Here is a 16,459-nt window from a genome sequence, read left to right as displayed (position 1 = left end):
AGAAGTTGAGGGATTTTCTCAAGTCACACAGCTAGTTATTAACAGAGCTGGTTTGTGCTCCTAACTGCTCACTGTGCTGTCACCTCCTTTCCTTGGAAGGGATCTTACATAAAAGCCAAATATAAAAATAAATATATAAAAGCAGGGCAGGTCTGATTGAATGGAGTAGGAGGAAGAGTGCCCTGCTGGGTCAGCTTCCCCCTAGCGCATAGGTGGGCTTTAACGCCCCTTCAAAGAGGCTCTGAAGCTCCCCGGGCTCACTTTGAAAACTAGAGTTTGTTCTAACGGCAGGGTGGGGTGGGTGATTTAGTTCCTCCAGTGTCTTGTTCTGCCACCCACAGATTCATGGTTTCTCTTGCTTAAGTCATAGAACAGAATCAGCAGTTTCAACATGTGATAGCTAAGTCCTTGGCTCTGCCCCTAGAATTCTCTATCAGTGTTCTTTTTTTAATAAACTGCTTGATTTATAGCAGCAAAACAAATCATTTTGATTCTTTTTTTAAAATCCTATGGAAACAATGAAATACCAAAAAGATACCTGAATCTTGGGATAAGGACCAGGACTTGGCAATTTTAACAAGCCCCACAGTGATTCTTTTATTTTTTTCCAAGAGATTCTAAAATGCACATTGAAATTTGAGAACCACTGGCACAGAGGTTAAGAACATGGGCTCTGGGATCAGAGAGATGTTGGCTTTGTTAGTTGCTTTGGGCAAATCTTTTAACTTTCTAAGCCTCAGTTTACTGTTCTGGGAATTCCCTGGCAGTCCAGTGGTTAGGACTCTGTGCTTTCACTGCTGAGGGCCCGGGTTCAATCCCTGGTCGGGGAACTAAGATACCGCAAGCCGCACGGCACAGCCAAAAAAAAAAAAGCCTCAGTTTACTCTTCTGTAAAATGGGACTAATAACAGAACCCTCCTCAGAGAGTAGTGGTCAGGCCACAGTGCCTGGAATGCAACCCATGCTCAGTAAACTTTAGTCATTACTCTTATTTAAATCAACAACTTGAAGCAAATGATGATGGAAGAAAGTGATTCCCCTGGAGATCTGAGAGTAATGGCTGCCTCCCTGTTTCTTCCAGACCAACAACAGCCATGCCCTTTATTCTCTGGAGGCGCAGCTTCTGCAGGTTCACCCTGACTATACCAATACTGGCTCCACAATGCTCAACTTCAGCTGCATGTACCCTCTGGTGGTAAATGTCAGCCAGACTCACCCCTACCCGGTGGTCTTCTTCCCGTGAGGTCTTTTCTGTCAGCTGCCTCTTGGGCTGGGCCCTGCGGAGGCTCTCGAGTTCCCACTGCTACCTATAATCCAGGCAAAAGGAGTCAACACCCTCAGGATGTTGCCCCGCCATGCCCACCCATCATAGGTACCTCTTAGATTGAGACTCGGAGTATTATTGGAAGAATAAGATGTTCTATGAAGTAATGCATTATGGGTTGTTTATGTAAATTATCTTGAGGTAGGATGGCTCAGATGGCTTCAAGGGTCCTGGGGTCTGGAGATCTGTGATGTGGCCCCTCACTTTCTAGGAGGTCCAGGAGGAAGGTTAGCAGATTTGCTCCTCCCCTCCCCTAGTTCTCGATGGCTACCAGTGCTCAGTGACCTAGGGTGCAAGGCAGAATACGAGTGGTGCCCCTACCTCTAGGGTTTTGTGGTGAGGGTCTCGTTCCCGTCCCTCTCCAGATATATCACCATCCATATCCTGGGCACTGGGGACACCATTGTTATCCTTGGCGTCTTCACAGACCCTCAGCTCTCATCTCCACTTGAGAACAGACCAGTTCCCCTTGGCAAGCCTCTCTACGTGGTCCTCAAAGCCACAAGCAGTGACCCAGACAGATTTGCCCTGGTGGCCAATGAGGTCTTTATCAGCACCAACATCTCCAGGACAGGTGCTGTTAAGGCCACCTACTACTTTGTGAAGGAGAGGTAAGTACCTGTTGGACTCTGTTAACCTCCTTTCAGTGCCACACTAGCTCTTGGACTGTAGCTTGTGCTGGATGGTTTTGTACCTATGAGCACAGATCCTGTCACTCTTCTCTGTATCGCTGGTACATAGACAATGGGAGAAAGTAAGTGCTGGGTGAATGTTTGTTGAAAAATATGCAAGTATTATTACCATTCCCATTTTTCAGATGAGTAAATTAAGGCGCAGGGAGATTAAGGTCTGTCCAAGATTACAGCCAATTAATGACACTCATTCCTGGTATTCTTTCCTCAAACAATTACTGGGGACCTACAGTGATAAAAGTAAAAAACAAAAACAAGGGCTTCCCTGGTGGCTCAGTGGTTGAGAATCTGCCTGCCAATGCAGGGGACACGGGTTCGAGCCCTGGTCTGGGAAGATCCCACATGCCGCGGAGCAACTAGACCCGTGAGCCACAACAACTGAGCCTGCGCATCTGGAGCTTGTGCTCCGCAACAAGAGAGGCCGCGATAGTGAGAGGCCCGCGCACCGCGATGAAGAGTGGCCCCCGCTTGCCGCAACTAGAGAAAGCCCTTGCACAGAAACGAAGACCCAACACAGCCAAAAATAAATGAATAAATAAATAAATAATAAAAATAAAGGAATTCCTTTAAAAAAAAAAAAAAAACAAAAACAAAAACAAAACTAACATTTCAGGGTGCTATACACTATGTAATACATGTGACATTTACTCCATGCCTGTCACTGTTCAAATCACTTCACATATATTAACCCACTTAAGCCTCACAACACACTCTATGAGATAGTTACATTTTTGTTCCCATTTTATACATGGAGAAACTTAGGCTCAGTTCACACAACTCGAAGTAGGAGACCTTGCTAAGTGCTGGGCCAAGTCCTTACCCTCAACAGCTCATGGTCTAGGGAAGGAGCTGTGTCTCCTGCCTTCTGGTTGTATTTCATTACTATTAACAAGTCTTCGCAGAACACAGTGAATCATTCATTACCTCATTTATACCTGAAAACAACACTGTGAAGTATTATTTCCCCCACTTTAAAGATGACGGGATTAGAGAGGGTACAGAGTTTAATGACTAGACCAAGGACATAATGCTGGTCTACTCATGCTCCAGAGTCCCGGTTCTGAAATACCTCAAAAACAGTCCTAGCATGCAATTCTTCCTTTGTCAGGAGGAAAGAGATCCCAGTGATTAAGGGTATGGGAGGGCACTGCAGCCAGGTTGCTACCTGAAGAAACTTGGACAACCTACTTAACTTCTCTGAGCCTCAGTTTCCTCATCTTTAAAAAAGAAAAAGACCATCAAGGGGGGAAACTAGAATGAACTTATTGATGGTGAGTTTGATTCCTGGAATAAAGATCACAGGGTAAAAAAGACTAAATGGTCTTCAGGAAGCACAAGAGACAGAGTTCAGAGAGGTGACTCCCTAATGCCCACAGGAGGTAGCGTCTGTGTGGCTGGTAACTCAGTGGGAAGATAATTTGCTGTCCCTTAGGCTTTTGCATTGGCTGTTTTCTCTTCCTGGAACCCTCAACTCCCTGATACCCATATGGCAAATTCTCATCTCCTTAGTCTTTGCTAAAATGGCACCATTTCAATGAAACCTACCCCGTGCATTCTATGTAAAATTGCAACTACCCTCCACTCATCCAGTCTAGATCCCTATTTCTTTCTTCTATCTACTTATCACCTCCTATTATATACTACATTACATGAGCTCATTTACTTTTTTTATTAAGTTATTTATTGTCTGTCTCCCCTCACCCACAAGAGAATAGGAGGTTTGGTCTGTTTTGTTCACTCAGTTCTCTAATTCTCCCAAGCACCTAGAACAGGGCCTATGTATAATAAGACTTTCTTTCTGCCCATGGACTCTACACCACAGGTCTATCCAAATACTACCAGTTATAGTGAAAGGGTTACATCTAGGTTATTGTCACCTCAAAAAAAGTCACCATGACAATAACGTGAACAGTTCAAGCCTATCTCCGAATCTCTTAGCTCAGAATTTTCTATGTCTACCAGAGTTTGCCACCAGTAACTAAAGTTTCCTTTTTTAATGTGGAGAAGTTACGGCTAATAAGTGATCACTGATAAGCTATGCCCAGTCAAGAAGCAAACTTTATTGAGGGGGAGAGCCTTAGAAAAACAAACAAACAAAAAAATTAAAGGTCATCTTGCCATGATTTACTACACCATCAAAATAATAACAGAAGAGGAGAAGGAGAAGAAAGGAAAAGACAGAGGGAGAGAAAATGTGTTAGAAAAAAAAAAAAAAGGAAGGAAAGAGAAAGAAAGAAAAAAGGGAGGGAGGGAGGGAGAGAGAGAGGGAAGGAAAGAGGGAAAGAGGGAAGGAAGGGAGAGAGGAAGGAAGGAAGGAAGGAAAGAAAAAGAAAAAAGGGAGGGAGGGAGAGAGAGAGGGAAGGAAAGAGGGAAAGAGGGAAGGAAGGAAGGAAGGAAGGGAGAGAGGAAGGAAGGAAGGAGGGAAGGAAGGAAGGGAGAAAGGGAGAGAAAGGAAGGAAGGAAGGAAGGGAGAGAGAGGGAGGGAGGGAGGGAAGAAGAAAGGAAGAAAGAGGAGGGGGGCAAAACTGTCTTCCTCCTAGCACTGATGTGAGGATGAAACGAAATAACGCATGTAAATTTTCATTATGAGACCCAGCATCTACACCCACAGGACAAGCAAAAAAGGGGAAATCAGTGTTTGCCGGGGCTCCTAGCAGTGGGTGACGCTGCCTCTCCCCACAGCTGCCCAGTCAGCAACAGCTGCTGGGGGGCCTGCGGGCCAACGGGGCCTCCCTGGAGGTGACGCTGGCCTTCAACCTGTTCCGCTTCTCGACCAGCGATACGCTCTACCTGCAGAGCCGAGTGACCCTGTGTGACAAGCGGGCGGGACGCCGGTGAGCAGACAGCCAGCCCTAGAGGCTCCGGGCAGTCGCTGCAGCCTCCGCCGGCCGCAGCTCCGGGTGGCTAGCTGAGGAGCCGGACTCCAAGCAATGCGGTCGGGTAGGGGACTAAGGAGCGGCCTGCAGGGACTAAGGAGGGGGGGCACGAATGAGGGGCCTGACTAAGGAGGGGCCTGGAGGGCGGCGGTGCTGGGGAGGGGCCTGGAGGGCGGCGGTGCTGGGGATTGGCCTATCCTGCAGGGGGCGGGGCCGAGGGCGAGGGGCCTGTGGATTGACCTAAAGGGCAAGATTTTGGAGAACTCACTGGGGCTACCTGGGGGTCTCGGGCAAAGGCCCGCCCAGGCTGGGGCGGGAAGAGACCTCGCTACTCTTCTGTTGTGTCCCCGCAGACCTGTAGTCAGAAGAGTCCGCCTGGGAGGAATCGAGCCTGGGAGATCGCTCGGGAGGGTCTGGAGAGCGGCGCTGGCTGGATGGTGTTCGGGCTCATTAGATCAAGTGGTAACTGGATCATATGGGGGCCTCCTTGACTCCTCTTCCAGATTTTCCCACTGACCTGCTCTGAGACCCCGACCCTTCACTGAGCCTCCTCCTACCTGCGTGCCCTCAGACTCCTCCCTCAATTCTAGTTCGTATCCTCCCCAAGCCCATATCCCCCTCAGCCTCCTTTGCTCTGGAGAGGTCTCCTCCCCTCACCCGGTCCCGGTTCCATTCTCACTCATTAAACTTCTCTCCTCCCATTCTCATCTTTCCTGCCACACGAGACCAGTCTTCTACCAGTCTGTTTGTCCCTTCTGCCAGTATGCTTTTTGTAAATCCTCCTTGCTGGTCTGAAACCATCTCTCCTTTCTCTCTATTCCCTGACAACCTTCCAAAGCTCTGACCCTTGCGGGAAAGCCTATCTTCTTAGTAAGTCCATTCTTCAGAGGCAGAAGGTTCATCATCACACCCTTCTGAGTCCCTGCTTCAACAAAGGGTTCTTTTGCCCAATCTTTCAATGATGGGAGTGTGCTAACCTTGTACTGTCAGGATGCCTCCTTAAGCTTAATCTTTCTTCCTTTGTGGTTCCAGAGCCCAGTGCCTCCAGTAGCAGGAGTTTGGCAGGTTGGTGCACAGCGATTGCTGTGATAAAGTTCTGATGACTGCACCAGGGTCTGGGGGTGCACACTGGCTTCTGGAGGGTGCTGGTCTTGGATCTCGTCCCTGCTTAACAGTATGTGACTTGGGAGAGGTCAGTTACCCTAAGTCTCAGCTTCCTCAGCTGTACATGGTAGAGTTGTCATTGTGAGGTTGTTGGTAGTCATAGTTAGACTTTTATCCCTCATCAGAACCTGAGGTTTTCCAGAAATGATTTCGGGTAGGGGTTGAAATTTCAAGATACAAGGCCATGAAGGTAAAACAAGTGAGAGGGGTTGAGTGGGGTCCACACTGAGATAGAGAGTTCATCTCTGTGTCTCTAACCACCTCACCCCCAGTCTAACAGAAGAACTGGCACATGGTGAGTCCCAGGAAGGCTTTGTTGAAAGAATGCATGAATGACTTACAAAACAATCCCCAAAGTGGAGTATCTAAGCCTAAAAAGTTTCCCAGGCTCTCAAAGCCACCTAATTCTGCTTTATAATCATTTCTTTCTTTCCTGCAGGATCCTGGATCACCGTCTTTCTTCTGATGACGATAGGCTGGATGCTAGGATAAAATCCTGCCCAGACGCCTCCCCCAACTCTAGTCCTTAGCCTTTAGTTTAGTTGCCTGAGGCCAAGGGTAGGGTGGAGGAAGATTTAGGGAGAGGCAAGTAGTCTGTCCTCTTGTTAGGGACCAGAGTGGTTGAGGGTGAAGATGGAATCCATGTGTGACCCAACTACTATCTGGTTAGGAGTGTGACCACTGAGCCTTGGGCAGTGCTTCCTCATCCCACCTTCCCTTCCCATCTCTGGAACTCTTCCAATGGTGGGATTGGGCAGCTCAATATGGTAAGGGGCAGGGCAGAGGGTATGGCCAATAAACAGCAGGGAACTTTCCTACTTTGTCTGACTCCTTTTCTGTGTTATCAGACCACAAAGCTTCAAGGCTTTATGAGAAATGGTGTGTGTGTGTGTGCATGTGAGAAGTCGCTTTGTTCTCTATGGGTCTCAGTTCCCCCATTTGTAAAACGAAAGAATTTGACCAGATGATCTCTGCTTCAACATGGGGACTCCATGACTCTCATTTTAGGGTAAGTTGCTGGGCCTTGGCCAACTGGTTCCAAGTCTCCTTTCTTCTGCAGAAGAAAGCAAGAGCTATTTAATTTCAGAATTAGGATTAAATGTGTCCATATAATATTGTTCTGACCATTAATTATTTCCAACTTCATTAACTCCCATTTCCTAATAGAGAGTGGATACAGGCAACAGTATGCTATCATTTATTCATTCAGAAACAGGTTGGAATCTACTATGTTAGGCCCTGGAGATTCAATAGTACATAAGACACAGGCTTGGACCTTACAGAGAGGACAGTTGAGTGCAGGAAGCAGGTGGTGTGGATTGGGAAGCAGGACAGGCTTTAGAAGTTGACAGAGGTGGCACTTTCACAAAATCACAAGAAGGCCCTGTGCCTCTTTTTGTTGTTTCATTTTTGAAATACTACTTTTATTGATATCTATGATCATTTAGAAATTAATTTCTTGGGAAAATATGTTGTTCCAAGCAACAAAATAAAAATTAAATTTAACAGTCTCAACATTTAATTTGCAAAATCTCTTCTTGTCATTTAATGGTTTAATAGCTCCAGAAAAAAATTAAGTCAAATGATTAATCCATATTATTTTTTCATGTACATAAAAATCACACACTTATTAAATCAGTACAGTTAATTACATTTCATTGGGAATTCATATTCACTTTATAAGTCTGGAGTAGAAACTGTTTAAATATCCCTCTTGACAAAGGCATTAACCCTTGCCTGTATTTAAAATAGATCCTAAAGGATAAGGGAAAAATATCATTGACTATATTATGCTTAAATATCTCAAAAAGAAAATAGAGTGAAACAAAATGAAGTTAACAAGGAAGCTATTGAACTTAAATTATATTTAGTTGACCATGTTAAAGAAGCCTCTGTGCTGTGTAACAATAGATGCTTATAAAATAATCCACCAGACAACACTTAATGCATGTGAAAGTAGCTCTAATTACATGATTACGAAGATGCAGTTAGTTTATTTTCTCACTTTCCTTGGTTAAATTAGGGTGGGACATAACTGACCAACTCTAGTGTTTTTTCAGTCATGTCAGGTGATAGTTCCATTCATATATCTTACTGAAATATGCAAGTGGTTTTTTTTTTAATTTAATTTTATTTATTTTTTTATATAGCAGGTGCTTATTAGTTATCCATTTTACACATATTAGTGTGTATATGTCAATCCCAATCTCCCAATTCATCACCCCCCACACCCCCCCGCCACCACTTTCCCCCCTTGGTGTCCATATGTTTGTTCTCTACATCTGTGTCTCTATTTCTGCCCTGCAAACCGGTTCATCTGTACCATTTTTCTAGGTTCCACATATATGCGTTAATATACGATATTTGTTTTTCTCTTTCTGACTTACTTCACTCTGTATGACAGTCTCTAGATCCATCCACGTCTCTACAAATGACCCAGTTTCGTTCCTTTTTATGGCTGAGTAATATTCCATTGTATATATGTACCATATCTTTATCCATTCGTCTGTCGATGGGCATTTAGGTTGCTTCCATGACTGGCTATTGTAAATAGTGTGCAGCAAGTGTTTTTTTTAAATTTTTAAAAAAATATATTTATTTTATTTATTTTTGGCTGCGTTGGGTCTTCGTTGCTGCGCGTGGGCCTTCTCTAGTTGCGGCGAGCAGGCTTCTCATTGCGGTGGCTTCTCCTGTTGCGGAGCACTGGCTCTAGGCGCATGGGCTTCAGTAGTTGTGGCTCTCAGGCTCAGTAGTTGTGGCTCGCGGGCTCTAGAGCGCAGACTCAGTAGTTGTGGCGCACGGGCTTAGTTGCTCCGTGGCATGTGGGATCTTCCCGGACCAGGGCTCGAACCCGTGTCCCCTGCATTGGCAGGTAGATTCCCAACCACTGCGCCACCAGGGAAGTCCCGCAAGTGTTTTAAAATAATAAAGTAACTGAAGATTTACTATGTCATAACTAAAAATTGTGTATGTTCTCTGAAATTAGTGCGAAAATTTTTCATTAAAATATGATTGAGGAGTCATTCACATTTGAAAATTGGTATTATAATAATGGAGTTACCTTTAAAATATAGATACCCATTGGAGAAAACTGTACAAATGTACTGTTTGCCAATTGTAAATTTAAATCTCAGCACTTCCACTGTTCCCAGTCTGGTTTCTCTTCCATTCTCCGCATCAGCTTTTCAAATCTTCCCCATTCTTCTCAGCCCTCTACATGCCTCTGTTCCCTCCCTTCTTACAGTTGCTTTTCACCAAAGAAATAGAAGCCATCAAGTGGGTGTTCCCACCACCCACCAGCCTATTTCCTACCCACCAGTCCACAAATTTACTCATTTACACACCTATCCTTACCATTTATATTTTAATAAAGACTTCTGGTCTTAATTTCAGAGAATACTCCCTAAATTCATCTATCATATCATACCCAGATTCATTATCGATTAAATCTGTTATTTTCTGCCATCTATATTCTTACCTTCAAACACTATAAGAGAGGGCAAGTGATAGAACCCCAGAGCCCTTCCTCTAGAGTGAATTTGGTCCGGTAATTAACTCTTTATGTCTGGTTCTTCAAAGTTAAGAAATCACACAACTTTTATTTTTCTTTTGTTTTGTTGAGTTATAATTGGCACACAGCACTGTATAAGTTTAAAGTGTACAGCATAATGACTTGACTTACATACATCATGAAATGATGATTACAGTAAGTTTAGTGAACATCCATCATCTCATACAGATGCAAAAGTAAAGAAATAAAAAAGAATATTTTTTCCTTGTGATGAGAACTCAGGATTTACTCTTTCATATATAAAATACAGCACCGTTAATTATATTTATCATGTTGTATCACACAACTTTTTAATGCCTCTCCCTCCCAAGTCGAGTTTCCAGATACCTGGAATTTTACTGTACTTTGGCTGATGGCTTTGTTCCTCCTTTTAAACAATTTCAGTCTGATTTTTCAAGTATGTATTAATGCAAATAAACTTAGTTCCTTTTCCTAGGGACCGAGTTTGAGTAGGGGGGCAAGATTGATCCCTTACCCTTCAACCTGAGTCCTGATCACAGATCGACCACTGATTCTAATCCAGACCAAGCCCTGACCCTGACAAGACAGTGACTCTGGCCACACCCTAACTCCTGGTCACAACGTCACCCCCTGCTTCAAGTGGGAGTACTGATAGATGGTGAGGAATGGGAGGAGGGTGGGCAGGTTGGGTGGGATCCCGGAATGAGCTGCGCTGGCTGCCAGCTTCTCGATCTGCACAGGCCAAGCAGGCCGCTTCAGGCCGGGGTGCACAGGTCTCCGCCCAGAGGCGAGACCCGCCAAGGGGTAGAGGCAAAGGCAGAGAGCCGCGGCGGGCTCATGCGCAGAGAGATCCGTCGGTTCTCTGCGCCGAGGGCGGCGTGCGGGGGCGGGACACGCGCGCGGCCCGACTTCTGATTGGTCGCAGGGGGGGCAGAAAGGGGCGGTGCCGGGGTGGTGCGCGCTCTGAGGCGCGCGGCCTGGCGGGTGTGTAACGGCCGTTAGGCGAGCTGAGGCACTGAAGCGCTGTCCGCCGCCGACCTGGCCGCAGTGGTTGGTGTCCCTGAGTGGGGGATTTCGCTGCCCGCTTTCAAGCTCACGTAAGTCCTCCTCCCTTCGGGGGCCCCCGTCGGACTGACAGACCCTGTCCCCTGCCTAGAGAGCCTTGGCGGAGCCTCAGACACTCTCGACCGGCCTCCGTGGTGGGGAGGGCCGCGGGAGAGCGAAGAGCATGCGCAGAGCGACTGAGCCGTTCGTCTTGGGTCTCTGACGCCGCGGCTTTCTGAAATAATGCCCCCCGCTCGCCTCCTTGGGTCTCAGTGGCCTCCCGCCCTCATCGCCTCGCTCTCTCCCCGTCACTCACTCCGCAGCAGTTTCGGGACCTTTGCGATGGACGGGCCCAGTGCCGGTCGCCAGGGCACGGCGGGAGGGAAGTTCTTGCCCTCCACGAGCTCGCAGCCCCGGGAGAGGAGTAGACGTCCCGCGGGTGGTTGCTCGGCCAGCACTCAGTAGTGCAGGGTGGCGAAGTACGGGAGCGCGGAACCCAAGGCGCCGACGGAGTCTGAGGGGGCGGGGAGCCCTCCCCGAGGAAGTGAAGTTTGAGCCGAGATTTGGAAAAAGATAGAGGAGGAAGGTCGGGGGACAGAGAGCCCTTGTGAAGGCGCTAGGCTGGAGTTTCTCAGCCGGCGCGATTTTGCCCCCCACGGGATACTTGACAGTGTCTGGAGACATCTTTGGTTCTCACAACTCGGGGATTGCTCCTGGCGTGTGATGGGTAGACGTCAGGGGTGCTGCTAAACAGTCTGCAGTGTACAGGACAACCGCACATCAAAGACTTACCCGACCTCCAATGTCGTTAGCACAGAGCATGAGGCACCCTGCTATAGACAGGGAGGAGCTGGTTCTCTGGATGAACAGAAAGTGTGTGAAAGCTTATTTATGCAATAGAAGGTGTTCAGAACTTATTTCATCACATTAAACCGGGAGGATCAGAGCCCTGTTTTGTCTTTTACACCATCTACTTCCACGATATGGCACAGAGCCAGGCAAACAGGCACTCAGTAAATTTTGGTTGATGAATTGAGTACTGTGTGCTGGGAAGGAAGGAGTAGTGATACAAGGACGATTAAGAGAACCATGCCTCATTACTTGCCCCTAGGCCTTGTCTGTTTTATTATTATGTGGTGGTGTTCAGGACTTGTTCTAGGCCTAGGCCTTGTCTGTTTTATTATTATGTGGTGGTGTTCAGGACTTGTTCTTTGTAAAGGCAACACCTTGGCAAGGATTTGGCTTCTCTTTCTTTAGGTTTGGTTTAATGAATGATCAAGGCGATGAAAATAGTGTGATGGTGTGAGGTTCTTAGTGTGTCTGTGTCAGCTGTCTGTGTTTCCCTTCAAATCCTCTCCTGTCTTGATGTGGCTCTGTCAACAGCTGCCAAGTGTGTTCCACACTAAGATTATAATTCTTCAAGGGGAGAATACTTATAACAGCCAAAATCTAATTCTTGGGTAGTAACTTGGGAAATAGAGCCTGGGTGGTGACCAAGGGCAGAGTGAAGAAATGATACGAGCTGCCCCTGCTCCTAACTGCTTTAGGGCTTGCAGCTCTGGCTATGTCTGAGGCATAGAAACTCCAACTTGTGGTGCCTTAGTAACTTCCTTTATTTCTTTTTGTCACAGACAGAATGCTGACTAGACTTCTGTAGCATTAGAGCACAGTCCTGGCTTTGAAACCTCTTCCTAACTGTACAATCTTCACCTTTCTAATCCTTTATTTTCTCATCCATAAAATGAGGATAATAGTAGTAACTACCTCATAGGTTTGATATGAGCATTCAGCATAACACATGATACTATAGAGTCTTTAGCACAATGCTTGATGGGTAGTAAGGACAGGCATACCTCAGAGATATTGTGGGTAGAATTCCAGACCACTGCAATAAAGCGAGACACAAATTTTTTTGGTTTCCCAGTGCATATGTAAGTTATGTTTACACTATATTGTAGTCTGTTAAGTATACAATAGCGTTATGTCTTTTAAAAATCTATATACCTTAATTAAAAAATACTTTATTGCTAAAAAATGCTAACCATCGTCTGAGCCTTCAGTGATTTGTAATCGTTTTGCTGGTTTGCTAGTGGAGGATTCTGCCTCGATGCTGACGGCTGCTGACTGAACGGGGTGGTGGCCGCTGAAGGCTGGGGTGGCCGTGGCAATGTCTTCAAACAAGACAGCAGTGAAGTGTGCTGCATTGATTGGCTTTTCTTTTCACAGACGATTTTTCTAAAACATGCAATGCTGTTTGAGAGTATTTTCCCCACAGTGGAACTTCTTTCAACATTGGAGTCAGTCCTCTCAAACCCTACTGCTGCTTTTTCAACAGAGTTAGTAATATTCTAAATCCTCTGTTGTCATTTCGACAGTCTTGACAGCATCTTCACCGGAAGTAGTTCCATCTCAAGAAACCACTTCCCTTGCTCATCCATAAGAAGCAACTCCTCATCTGTTAAAAGTTGTATCATGAGATTGCAGCATTCAGTCACATCTTCAGGCTCCACTTCTAATTTTAGTCCTCTTGCTATTTCCACCACATCTGCAGTTACAAATGTAACATCGAAGATCACAGATCACCATGACAGATGTAATAATGATGAAAAAGCTTGGAATACTGCGAGAATTACCAAAATGTGACACAGACACAAAGCGACCAAATGCTGTAGGAAAAAATGGCACCCATAGACTTGCTTAACACAGGGTTGCTGCAAATCTTCAGTTTGTAAAAAATGCAATCTGTGAAGCTCAGTAAAGTGAAGTTCAATAAAAAGATGTATGCTTGTACTTAATACATGTTAAATTTGTTGAATGCATAGTTCTGTAGTTTAAACAACTTTGAAAATGGAAACTATCAATGTTGGGTGCTTTTCTTCTGTCTGCCTCCATTCATTCTTACCTTTCTTGGCTGTGTAATTGGTTATTTGTGTTACTGCTATTTATTTATTTTAAAATTTATTTATTTATTTATTTATTTTTGGCTGTGTTACGTCTTCGTTTCTGTGCAAGGGCTTTCTCCACTTGCGGCGAGGGGGCCACTCTTCATCGCAGTGCGCGGGCCTCTCCCGTTGCGGAGCACAGGCTCCAGACGCGCAGGCTCAGTAGTTGTGGCTCACGGGCCTAGCCGCTCCGCGGCATGTGGTATCTTCCCGGACAGGGGCATGAACCCGTGTCCCCTGCATTGGCAGGCGGATTCCTAACCACTGTGCCACCAGGGAAGCCCTATTTATTTATTTTTAATTAATTAATTTATTTATGTGGCTGCATCGGGTATTAGTTGCGGCATGCGGGATCTTCGTTGTGGGCTGTGGGGTATTTCGTTGTGATTTGGGCTCTCTAGTTGTGGCACATGGGCTTAGTTGCCCCGCGGCATGTGGGAATCTTAGTTCCCCCACCAGGGATCAAACCCGCATCCCCTGCATTGGAAGGCGGATTGTTAACCACTGGACCTCCAGGGAAGTCCCTGTGTTAACTTCTTATACATTCATTTCTCTCACTTTTATCTCAAGAAGTCTGTCTCCTTCAATTGGTCCTAAAAATTTCCACCAGTAGGCCATCTACTTCTGAACTTAAGTAGGAAGAAGTTTAAAATTATTTATTCTGTAGTGTTTTACTCCTTGGAGTTTTTTTTTTTTAATTAAGGTATAATTCACATACCATAAAATTCAATTTTGTGTGTGTGCAATTCAGAGGTTTTAGTATATTCACAAGCCATCATCACTATCTAATCTCAGAACATTTTGATCACCCTAGTAAGGAACCCCATACCATTAGCAATTGCTCCCCATTTCCCCCTCTCCCTGCCCTCCTCTTAGTCCCTGACAACCACTAATCTGCTGTCTCTATGAATATGCCAATTCTGGACATTTCATATAAATGGAATTATACAACATGTAGCCTTTGGTGTTTGTCCTCCTTCACTTACTATAATGTTTTCAGTAGCAGGTATCAGTGCTTCATTCCTTTTTGTTGCCTAATAATATTCCATTGTGTGGATGTACCACATTTTATTTATCCATCAGCTAATGGACATTTGAGTTCTTTCTATTTTTTGGCTATTATAAATAATGCTGCTATGAAGATTCATGTACAAGATTTTGTGTTGACATATGTTTTTATTTCTCTTGAATATATATCCAGGAGTGGAACTAGAGTCATAGGATAACTCCATCTTTAACTGAGAGTTCTTTTGTCATACCATTTTCAACCCCTCTGAATTTGGAAGGGTCTCAGAATCCAATGGGCCTACCATTTTGTTATATTTTAAAGAAAGGGGGACTTCCCTGGCAGTCCAGTGGTTAAGACTCCACGCTTCCAATGCAGGGGGCATAGGTTCGATCCCTGGTGGGGGAACTAAGATCCCACATGCTGCGCAGTGCAGCCAGGCCAAAATAAAAGAAAAGATCCTTAATTTAATCACATCTGGAGGGAAAACCCTTTAGAAAAAAAAGAAAAGGATTAAAAACGTTTTGATATTGACGATTCAGTATGACTAGCAGGTAGGGCGTCCTTCTGTGTCACGAATAAAACACTGAATAATACTAGCCATAAATGGAATCTTTTTTTAACTGAACAAAGTTTCTCTTACCCAGTATGTAGAGACCTGGGATTTCAGGGGATGGTACAATTTCTGTTGTAGATGCAATGAATTAGTGAGGGTTTGTGTTGTTGTTACTAAGAGGAGACTATAGAGGTCAGTAAAGCACATCAGAGAAATAGTACCATATAGCTTCCCCCCCCCCCCCCCCCAGCCCTCCAAAGTTAAATTTCACCTTTCAGAATTGTGTTCTGTTGACAGGGTTTGTCCTAAACTCTTTTGGGGCTCTTATAAATTCAGAGTTTCTAAATTCGTACTTTATCTTCTGAGGACTGTACTGTGTCACTTTTTATTAACATAAAATGTTAATATGCCAAGTATAACAAAAACATTAATTAAGCACTTAATATGTGTCAGGCACCATTGTAAGTTAATTATAAATGAATTAGAATGAATTAGGTCCTGTCTTTATCCTCATTTTTATATGAAGGAACTGAGGCACAAAGATATAAAGAAATTTGCCCAAGGTTACACAGCTAATACATTGCTCGTGTCAGGCTTCAAACCCGAACTGTCTGATCAAGAGTCAATACTCTGGGGACTTCCCTGGTGGCGCAGTGGTTAAGAATCCGCCTGCCAACGCAGGGGACACGGGCTCGAGCCCTGGTCCGGGAAGATCCCACATGCCGTGGAGGAACTAAGCCCGTGTGCCACAACTACTGAGCCTGCGCTCTACAGCCCGTGAGCCACAACTACTGCAGCCCACGAGCCACAACTGCTGCAGCCCGCGTGCCTACAGCCTATGCTCCACAACAAAGAGAAGCCACCACAATGAGAAGACTGCACACTGCAACAAAGAGTAGCCCCCGCTCGCCACAACTAGAGAAAGCCCGCACACGGCAATGAAGACCCAAAACAGCCAATAAAAAAATAAATTTATAATAAAAACAAGTCAATACTCTGAACCACTTCTCTTACTCTGTACTGCCTCTCAATTACTATGCATTTACAAGATACTATTATTTGCTATTATTAGTTACAGTTAATTAAAGCTTTTGTTTACATAGATAGTAATCAGACATATGCTAAATTCTCAGAACCTACCGTTAGAATAAATATAAATGTTTTAAGGAATGGGGTAATGGGAAGAAAACCTCATGTTCCCAGCTGAGTATTGAGGTTCTGCTTATGACCAAAAAATCCATCTTTGTACATCATATGACTAACTTTCAATACTGGAAGGAATCGGGGAATTCATTTTACGTTAATCATAATTGAAGCTATAAT

General features: G+C 45.0%; 1 protein-coding gene and 2 long non-coding RNA genes across 5 annotated transcripts in view; 2 read left to right on the top strand and 1 right to left on the bottom strand.

Annotated features, from left to right (window-relative positions):
• Positions 1 to 1,349: 1,349 nt before the first annotated feature.
• LOC309631639 lies at positions 1,350 to 4,479 on the bottom strand. The gene is made up of 2 exons (XR_014246429.1): positions 2,619 to 4,479; positions 1,350 to 2,276 (listed from the first exon to the last, which is right to left on the bottom strand). It is a non-coding gene; the product is annotated as an uncharacterized lncRNA (long non-coding RNA).
• Positions 4,480 to 5,092: 613 nt separating this feature from the next.
• Positions 5,093 to 6,871, top strand: LOC309616435. Its single transcript, XR_014237474.1, has 3 exons — positions 5,093 to 5,354; positions 5,925 to 6,084; positions 6,496 to 6,871. It is a non-coding gene; the product is annotated as an uncharacterized lncRNA (long non-coding RNA).
• A 3,655-nt stretch (positions 6,872 to 10,526) lies between these two features.
• Positions 10,527 to 16,459, top strand: part of CEP85 (centrosomal protein 85) — a 33,593-nt gene continuing 27,660 nt past the window's right edge. For 2 of the 3 annotated variants that reach the window (XM_082366627.1, XM_082366626.1), the window contains exon 1: positions 10,527 to 10,685. The gene's annotated coding sequence lies outside the window, so the exon portion shown is untranslated. The remainder of the gene's footprint in view (positions 10,686 to 16,459) is intronic. The other variant, XM_082366629.1, reaches the window with a different exon arrangement.

The sequence above is a fragment of the Balaenoptera borealis genome (assembly GCF_965194805.1).
Source record: "Balaenoptera borealis genome assembly, chromosome: 1".
NCBI classification, from domain to species: domain Eukaryota; kingdom Metazoa; phylum Chordata; class Mammalia; order Artiodactyla; family Balaenopteridae; genus Balaenoptera; species Balaenoptera borealis.
This window is presented reverse-complemented; position numbering and strand designations above follow the sequence as displayed.